General features: G+C 34.5%; 1 pseudogene; it reads right to left on the minus strand.

Annotated features, from left to right (window-relative positions):
- Positions 1 to 7,731: 7,731 nt before the first annotated feature.
- Positions 7,732 to 8,034, minus strand: LOC143530570 (auxin-responsive protein SAUR50 pseudogene; annotated as a pseudogene).
- Positions 8,035 to 8,255: the final 221 nt, after the last annotated feature.

The following is an 8,255-nucleotide window of genomic DNA, read 5'->3' on the forward strand; positions in this document are numbered from 1 at the left end:
AATATTTACAATAATGACCCTTAATCGTTTACCTATATCTCATTTTAATTTTCACTTTAAACCAAATTACCCCCATGATTTTTAAACGTTAATAACTTTTTCATACGTTAATATTTTTTTTTAAAAAAATACACCATAAAAACGAGCAAATTTTGATCTTTAATTTGAGTATGATATTGTCATAGTTTTTATTTCAGTTAAAAAAAATAACATTTTATGTACATAAAGGTGTTTGTGGTTTGATTTTAATGGTTTTAAATTAAACCATGGGCCAAATCGGTAGTAACGGTTTATTATCGTCGAAAACCAAAGCATAGCCTTTAAAAATTGAAAACAATCGGCCGAAAGTTAAAGAAAAATAATTAACTGTGAAATCAAACCGAAGACTGGTTTGAACAATCTTACGGTTTCAAACCGAACAACGAACACCCATAAACTTATTACTTGATTACGGATGTCTACGTTTCCCGCTGCATGGCACGAGCACCCGCCTAGTACATATATATAATAAAACAGAATAGTGCCCATTAGACCCGCACGTAATGTATGGCAACCGAACAGTTTAGACTCAGTATTCGATGTGTCGGTAGACTCAGCCTTTGAGAATGAAAGGGCGGTTTGGTTGTTGACCTAATTGAACCTTTTAAATGGCCTGACTTTAGTGGGAAACATCTTAGAGTTTTGTTTGTTTAACCAAGCCCGTAACAGGACTGGAATGAAAAGCCAGGTTATACTCAAGCCTCGAGTCATATGATCACCTTTATATAAAAACATAATTTTTGTATACGTACTTATATGTATAATCTTATGTATACGTATCTATTCCTGCAAATAGCAGAAGACAGATTTGCTATGCCTTTTGTTGCGCGGTGGTGTAGACCTGAGCCTTGATGTAGTCTGTAATATCGTCCAACATAGTGAATTTTTTCAAAAATGAAAAAAAAATGCAAAAAAGCCGCAAAAGGCCAAAAGGGAGAAATTTTTTTTTTCAAAACCACCATGAAGGAAACTACTGTTGGTCGATCAAGGACCAAGCTAGTGTTTATAGGTTGTATATGAGTCGAAAATGTTTTGATCATGTGGCAATAGGTTTAAGTCAAATTGGGGTTATTCGGCCGGTAAAACCATAATAGAACGTGGTGAAGTGGCAGCAGTGCTTTCAAGTGTGGGTCCCGCTTAGTCATACAAACTAATGAAATTGTTTAAGTGGGTTTAAGTGGATAGCAATACCGACAATCGACCTAATCTAGCTTATTAGGTGAAAGTTGGAAGAAATATTTGGGTAATAGGTCACTTGTTCTAATACTTTAAAAAATAATAATAATAATGATAATAATAATAATAATAAAATAATAATATGAAATAAATAAAACCAAGTGTTGTCGGTTGAACTCGGTTATGATCTTGTGTAGAATTCTTTTTCAGGGACGAAAAAGTCTTAAGTGTGGGGATATTTGATGTGTTGTAAAACACACTTACTTTCCGCACCTTTTATCTACGTTATTATATTATATTTTATGTATTTTAACTTGTTTTATATAGGTTTTACATAGTTTTGATTATCTTGTAGGCTAAGAGTTAAAAGAATGAAGAAACCGGACTTTTCGAGGAGCTTACGGGCCTTTTACGCATACGATTTCAAGAAACAACTCAAAGCCCGGCCCATATGCATCATGGAAGCCCAAGCCTTACAACAATATAATAACATAAAAAAAAATAAAAACCCTAAGAACCCTAACAGGTCCGATCAGAATTGAGCAGCAAGAAAGAAAGAAGAAAAAAGTTTTGTGGAGCTAGGGTTAGAGCTTGTGGCGGCTAAGGAAGGAAGAAGAGGCAAGAACCTAGGCTCGGGATCGTTCTCCATCAGTTTTCACAGCCAAGGAGCAGCCCATATTCATCATATATCCTTTATTTCATAACATTGTTCAACACTTTGATTTACGTGTTCAATTGATTAGTAGTTTTGCAATTGCTAGAGATATTGACTTGTTTTTTATTAGTATTTATCATTGAATGATTGTTATGATGATTGGAATGGTTTATGTGATGTTTTTATTAAACAATAGCAGCGGTCCAAATATGATTAGAGGCTAAATTTGTCGGTTCTACCTAGGAATGATGATTATTGTTAGTGTTTGATGAGTTTCTTGGATTGTTTGATTAATAGGATTTAATTGTTATTGTAAAGTTTGATTTAGACATGAAATAGGTTGTGTTTAATGGCTGGAAATTTTGGTAATTCATTTCTTAAACTCCTTGCGTTGGTTGATTAGTTTTGTATTGATTGATCGGTGCTTGTTTAATTCTAGACTTGGTGTTTAGGGTTTGTTTGCGGTAGGTACAACCGTAGGGTTTTGTTGCATGAATTTGTGGTTAAAGTACAGCGTTTAAACACCTTCTTAGAGACCGAGAGGTGATAAGAAGTTAGGGTTGTCTCATTGCCTTTGCATGCTAGAATTAGAATTGCGCGAGAGTGAGTTCGTTTATTGTCCGGTTTAGGTGTTTTGAGCGACTAGTTGATCTATTTTGGTTTAAGTTGAATTGTTCCTCTGTCCTTGGTTGTGTAGTATTCATTACCATTAGGGTCGAGTGTTGGTGAGACCGAGAGGTGAGTCAACATTAGAACACGTTAACAGTTATTTCCCGGTTTAGTCGTTTTAGCTGATTAAGAGTAGTTAAGGTTTGTTGAGTGAGACCGGAGGTGATCCAGTGAGCCTAAGAGATCCTTAGTGGTGTCATCTTTAGGAACCGGTGTCTTGATATCATCCAATCCATTTGCTTGTTAGGCCTACAATTTGATTCAGACCTAGGTAGACGTTTTTCTCCATCCAGAGTCAACACAGTTAGTTTATCGTTAAGTTTTCTATTTTTGTTAACTTTTGTCAGTCAGTCTAGTTAGTCTAGTTAAGTTATTAAAAATCAAAAATCAATTAAATATTATTCTTAGGTAGGTCTTGTCTAGGGTTAGTGATCATTAGGGTTCTTACGTGTCCTCGTGTTCGATACTCGGACTTCCTAGGTCTATACTACTTGCGATCGGTACACTTGCCGGTTGTGTGTGGTTTTAGGATTTTCGTTTTAAATTTAAAGCTTAGTTGTGAGGGTCATTCTTTTAGACATATCCGACGCACATCAACCTTCGGCTCTGATACCAATTTGTCACACCCCAACCTAAGGCAGAAATGCCGGGGCATGATCCGATTGCTCACAGCTCGAAGATACTATCATAATATAAATGTGACAATATCTATTTAATTATTTTATTTCAAATGTGCACACAATATTCAAATACAACAATACAATTAAAATAAATGTATACAATCATTTAAATTCAAGTTTGTCTTCAATATAACCCTAAGGTCTTTCTAAGTGTCCATACTTTAACTTCAGGCAACCTGCACATGCGTAGAAAATGGAGTTTTGTCAAGAAACTTGTTGAGTGAGTCTATCACCAATTTTGACACCAAAAATAATGTTAATATAATAAATAAGCAAAACGTAATAAATGCGGTAATGAAATCAAACCATAAGCAAATAGATTGTCGATTAAACCATTGCCAAGCGAATTGGGCGCCGGAAAATCAACCATGAGCAAATAAAAAGAATAAGACCGTTGCCAAGCAAATCGGGCGGTGGTCAATAGAATGAGAACCCAATACATGGGAATATGCGGGACCTCTCCGAGCACGAATGCGCACATAAACAAGTAAGCACATAACAAGTAGATTTGATTAATCACACACAATGACACGTTTGCTATTCTTGATATGTATGTATATAGATATATATGTATAGTATGATATACACATATGTCTCCAAAACATTTGTGAAAATTGAGTAAAATAGGGGAATGATAAAACTCACCTTAGATTAAAGGCAAGTGAGTATAATTAAGAATAAACGAGTCAACGGATAAGCGAGTCGTCAAATACGCATCAAACGAGATAACAGATTAGAACCTAAAACTTTGCGATATGAAACTATAAATAAAAACGAACTTAATTCCGCTGGAATTAATCCAAACGGATGAGTAGAACTATAGTTATGTTGAATTAAACGTTTAAGCGAGCTGGTACTGACCAGAATCCGAACAGCGAGTCAGAAGTTGGGTTTTGGTCAGTAGCCTTAAAATTTCGTTACAAGAATAAAGACTAGACCGAACGTTGAATCCGGTCAGAAGAATGAGAAAATGTAAAGTCAAAGTTGTTGACTGTTTTACCCTTTATCGGGTTTTAAAGCAATTGACTAGTCAATACCCTTCAATCTTAGAAATCGATCGAAGGTTATCGACTACAGAAAGTTTATGAACGAAAACTCAGTTTACAACTTACCAGGAAAGTGAACGAACAAAGAGATATATCGAGTCAACGGTCCTTAGACTTGCAAAGTCAACCATTTTATGAACTATTCTTCAACAAAACACCAAAAACCGAGAGGATTCATGTTAAGCAGAAGGTAGTATGGCTGAAGTATCTTTTTTAGGGTTTGTGTAATGTTTTATGGCAGAGGTTTAACGTTTGTTTATATAAGAAAAGCTAAATCGAACTATTTATGGCTTTTTGGCCCGTTTAAGCAAGTAAATATGTATTTAAAGAAAGAATCATTGAAAGATTCATAAAGATCTAATCATGTGCTATAATAAACGACTTAGGAATTGTATTTTCATTATATTATGATTACTTGGTCCTTAATTCTCTCGATTATGCTTAAAATAAACGATTTTATACCTTAAACGAACTAGGAAACGAACCAAAGTTAAAACGATCTGACCAGCTAGGCCACCGCGCTACGCGGCCGTGGAAGTGTGGCCCAACGCGCGGCGCCTCGGGTCCATGGAGGGAAAGTTTTAGTTTTTGACATAATTGGTCCTTCAAGTTTGTATTTTGGTTAATTATTGAACTTTGTTTATGAAATAAATAAGAAATGAACTTTATATAAACTATGAGGGGTTAAAAGTGAACATTAGAATTTTAATAATTATAAATATTTGATTTTTGATTAATTATAAAGATCTAAAATATTTCCGGTCGGGTTAAACGTAAACGAATACAAGTTTGAAAAATCCGAAATGTTACATATTGGGCACCGGATCTAACACGAGGATTATACGTGTGATCGATCCGATGTGGCTTGTTAATTTATCTGAGTCTGACACGACGCGTTATTTCATTAATTAAATAAATATATGTAACATATATTTATTTATATATACACATTAATGAAGCTATTAAGAACATCTTTGTAAAATATAGCATGCTTTAGAGCGGGAGTACGAGATTCAAACTCAGACCCTTGGTGAAGATAGTGGCCCGTCACAAGTAAATGAAGTTGCAGAATTTGAAAAGGAGATGGGTTCCCGTCGCGGGGTTATTAGAGGGATTAGGCGCAAACCGCCTTTAGGATTTGCATCGACGTGTTCGGGTCATCAAAAAGACGGGCCTACTGCACTAACTCAGCCTATGACATAAGTATGCTTTTAATCAATTCAACAAGAAATGAAAAAGACGAGCCTGCACCAAGACGGGCCTAAAAATAGATATGCTTTTCTTGATTTTTAAGTTTGTATTTCGTGCGAAGTATTTTTATTTTTAACTTACTATATGTATACTTCATTGATTTTGTTGGATCAAATCAAGCTAATGTTTCAAGATTCGGCGTTCATAAATTGTTTTGATGAGTTTATGAGTTCGAGAAAGTTGTACGCTTGGTGGACGAAGATAGTAGTGACGATGGGGATGATAGCATGAACTAATTGGGTTTTATGATGTTTTATGGTAAGATGTTAACTAGAAAAGATATTTGGACATGGATGATGACTAGCGGTTTTATGTTTTATATATGTTAATTAGACAAGATAATCGTGAATATTGGTTTTGGACATGTTATGTATTTTTTATGTATGTTTAAGACAAATGGTGTGATTTTATAAATTAGTGCTTTTGTCATAAAATCCAGAAAATATGCAGGAAGTTAAAAGGAAAAAAAAAAAAAAAAACTGAATTTACGGGATGACGTGGCGTGGAGGTGACCTGGAGGTGACGTGGAGTGACGTGTAGGTGACGTGTTACAACTATTTGCGACGACATCTATCCCACGTTGCACAAACTTTTTAGCGGCGATATGGATGTATTAGCGACAAGGCATTGTTGGCGACACATTTTTAATGGCCTTTTTTTTAGTGTCATATGGATAAGTATACACCCAACTTTCTTTTTACTTAACATAAAGCATATGCTTTTTATATACCAAACTATAGGAGGTTCAAATAAGAAGTTTGATTTTTCTAAGAAGACTAGAAAGGAGGGTATTTTTGTCTTAACACTTTTATATCAAAACCCACTTACTTTAATCTCAAAACCTACTTACATTAATTTCAAAAACCCACTTACATCTTCACTCATCTCCTACATCCACCACCACTTCACCACCCACCGCCACCACACCAGTCACCCACCGCCACCACCTCGCCGGAAAAGTCCGAAAAAAAACAATGGAAAACACTATGAAAAACACAATGTAAAAAACACAATGGAAAAAAACACTACAAAAAAAACACAATGATAAAAACACAATTGTATGACACAATGTAAAAAACACAATGGAAAAAACACAATGAAAAAAAAACGCAATGAAAAATACTATTGTATAACACAATTTGGTAAAACACAATTTGTAAAAAACCCACTAATTTTTTTTAATTTTTATATTAAAATATGGTACTCATATTAAAGATAAAAAGACACTCGTTATTTTGGTGAATTTGTTTTTCAATAAAAACGTAGTAATAAAAAGTTATGGACGTTTTAAAATGATGGGGGAATTTGGCATGTGCCTTGCATGTGGAGAGAGAAAGTCAATAAATGTGTTATTCCTTTTATACCATTCCTCTTATGTTCACACTTGATTTTCTCCTAAACTAATCTCAACCTTTCATGTTCAAAATCAATGACCAAAATTACTTCTTATCATTCCTACAAATACTATACTTCCTATTATAACTCAACCCCAAACTATATTCTTCTCCCTAATTATATCTGGTCAATATAAGAGAAGATTTGTACTTATTTATTAATTACTTTTTTACAACGAAATAATAAAGTCTGATTATTTGAGGTAACCCAATGATAAAGACCTCGTACGCTCACCGTCACAAACAACGTTGGTAGCTAGATCCTCTGGTTAAGATCTGATTCGAACTAGCTAGAGATCCCAAATCTTTAATTTCCTTCTAATGTCAATTAAGCAAAAGCTCATATATCAATAGTTTATTTATATGAAGATGAAAATAATTTAACACATATACAATAATCATCACAAATTATAATTTCATTGAAACCACAAAAATATAAGAGAAATATTAGTTACTCTCGAAACGGTGCAAAATAACTGGCACCTCACATGAGAAAATTACAAAATTTAATTTGTACACCCTAATCTAACCCAAAAAATAAATCAAATATTGAAATAATATATTTGGGTTAGAGTCAGGAAAAATAAAGAAAAATGGTTAAAAAAAAAGGGAATCCAGTTTCCCAAAGTTAAAAATCTCTCTCAGTTTTGTACCCCTGGAGCACTTGTACTTCACGCAGCCATAGCAGTACATTAATCTGGATTAAAAAGCTATATCCCTGGAAAGTGAGTATCCTTAAATAAATGAAGTGATTGCGTAATGCAATTTCATTTTAATCCCATTTTTCTTAGAAAGTGAGAGGCGATTAACGAGAACCCGGCCTAAAGCTGTTGGAGCATGGAGGTGAGAGATCGGAAAACGACTTCTTCACATGGGATGGTGAGGCCGGTTTGGTGATGAAACCCGAACTCTTCCTCCGCGTGACGGAGCAGTTGTTGGAACTCAGGGTGAGTTAAGAAGGAAATCGGAACGATGTATCGGGTTCGGTGAACGCCAACGTACACCGGAAAATGGCCTTTTGGGACATCGAACGAACCGTGTTTTTTGCCCAAACTTGAACATCTTTTCATCATCTGTTTCAACAGTGCTGATTGTGAGAGTTTGTTTGATTTTTTTATGCCCATTTCTATGTTTACTGAAGAAATTAGGGTGGTGGTGATGATGAGAGAGGATGAAGTGGGTATTGGGAGTATTTATAGGGAAAATCTTAAAACTCAAAACTATATTCTGTTTGGTCTGGTTGAAATTCTATTTTCTATAATAATAATAATAATAATTTATTTGGATATAAGAAAACTAAAACTCCGCGAATATTTTAATTGACAAAAAATTAATGGAATATTTA

This window comes from Bidens hawaiensis, unplaced genomic scaffold (genome assembly GCF_021521415.1).
Source record: "Bidens hawaiensis isolate Kalapana, Puna unplaced genomic scaffold, B.hawaiensis_p1.1 tig00000657_1, whole genome shotgun sequence".
NCBI lineage: Eukaryota > Viridiplantae > Streptophyta > Magnoliopsida > Asterales > Asteraceae > Bidens > Bidens hawaiensis.